We start from the raw sequence: 1,561 nt of genomic DNA, 5'->3' as shown, positions 1-1,561 counted from the left end.
AGGCCGTTTTATTATGCACAAAGCAACGAAAGCAATTGGCTGACGGAAGCCACCGGCACGAACCACCAGCACTTCATGAAATGGTCTCGGGTGATGTGGTGGCCCGGGATATGGACAGATCAGATCTCTAGAGATGTGGAGGCCAGGTCTCGAGAGACGTGGAGACCAAGTCTCAAGAGATATGGAGACTAGATCTCGAGAGATGTGGAGGCAAGGTCTCCAGATATGTGAAGATCAGGTCTCGAGAGATGTGGTCGGGTCTCGGGAGTAGTGGTCAGGTCAGGTCTCGAGAGATGTAGAGCCTCGTATCGAAAGATGTGGAGGTCAAGTCTCGAATGATGTTTGGGTCAGGTCTCAAGAGATATGAAGATCAAGTCTCAAGAGATGTGGTCAGGTCTCGAGAGATGTGGAGGCCATGTCTCGAGAGATGTGGAGGCCAGGTCTCGAGAGATGTGGAGGCCAGGTCTCGAGAGATGACACCACCCGCTTACGCCTCCAACACAGTGGCATTTGGCCGCTTGCCCCACGAAAGCCAAGCGAGGGGGGCGATTCCACCTTCAGTTCGCGCAGACGACGTCGGCTGCTTCGGGCTCGGAGGATACAGGCGTAACACATTGCAATTGCGGTTCTGGCAATTTCAATCGCCATTCAGTCGTGCGCGTTCAAGAAGGAAATCATAAATGCAGCATATTTACAGCAGTTATTATAATTGCTGTAAATATTGCCCGAATTTGCTATAAAAACGGACAAATGGTTTTAAGAGGAGCGGTTCGATCCCAGCCCGTGGCGTCACACCTGGGGCGACGTAAACAACCAAATTTGAGACTAAAAAGACCTTGCATTCCGCTGGCCTTGCTTTCACCGAATTGGGGCGGAGCCGCTTTGTTCTCGAGAACACTTCCTTTTGTCTCCGTCGCTTTCTCCTCTTCGTTCAAAAAACGATTGCTATATACCGAAAATAAAGGTAAAGCTGTGACAATTATAAGGATTTTAATGGGAGTAAGAATAATGACTGTGATCGAGTTAATAATGACAACCAAGACAAAATAACTCACACTAAAACTGTTAATTAGAACAATCATTTCAAAAGGATTATATGATAGAGAAAATAATATGATAACAAGTCCGTCTCGTCCTCTACTCACCTCTGCTTGCGGAAAGATCTGCGGCCTGACTGACACGGCGATCGAGGCTGCCGCACTCGTCTCCCCCTCCCCCCTCCCCCCTCTCGTCCTCTCCCCTTCTCTCCTCCAGTCCCATCTCTCCCTTCCCCCCTCCCCTTCCCCCTTCCCCATGCCCTCCCTTTCTTACCCCTTCTCTCCCTTCCCCTCCCCCTTATCTCCTCCCTCCCTTCCTCCTCCCCCCCACTCTTGTCTCCCTCCCCTCCCCCTCCCCCTCCCCCATTCCCTTCTTTCCCCACAGCTGTTGGGTCGTTAACACGTTATAAATCACCAGGTCGAACAGCGCTTTTCCATCGGTCATTTAAGGTGATAACTTGCTCCTGATTGCAAAGTTGCAGAGTTGTCCATAATCGTGAGACAAATGGTCGACATGAATCGTT

General features: G+C 50.4%; 1 protein-coding gene across 1 annotated transcript in view; it reads right to left on the bottom strand.

Annotated features, from left to right (window-relative positions):
* Window positions 1–1,169, bottom strand: part of LOC119588326 (carbohydrate sulfotransferase 5-like) — a 14,031-nt gene extending 12,862 nt beyond the window's left edge. Inside the window, exon 1 of the mRNA XM_037937016.1 lies at window positions 1,146–1,169. The gene's annotated coding sequence lies outside the window, so the exon portion shown is untranslated. The remainder of the gene's footprint in view (window positions 1–1,145) is intronic.
* Window positions 1,170–1,561: the final 392 nt, after the last annotated feature.

This window comes from Penaeus monodon, chromosome 23 (assembly GCF_015228065.2).
Source record: "Penaeus monodon isolate SGIC_2016 chromosome 23, NSTDA_Pmon_1, whole genome shotgun sequence".
Classification (NCBI taxonomy): domain Eukaryota; kingdom Metazoa; phylum Arthropoda; class Malacostraca; order Decapoda; family Penaeidae; genus Penaeus; species Penaeus monodon.
This window is presented reverse-complemented; position numbering and strand designations above follow the sequence as displayed.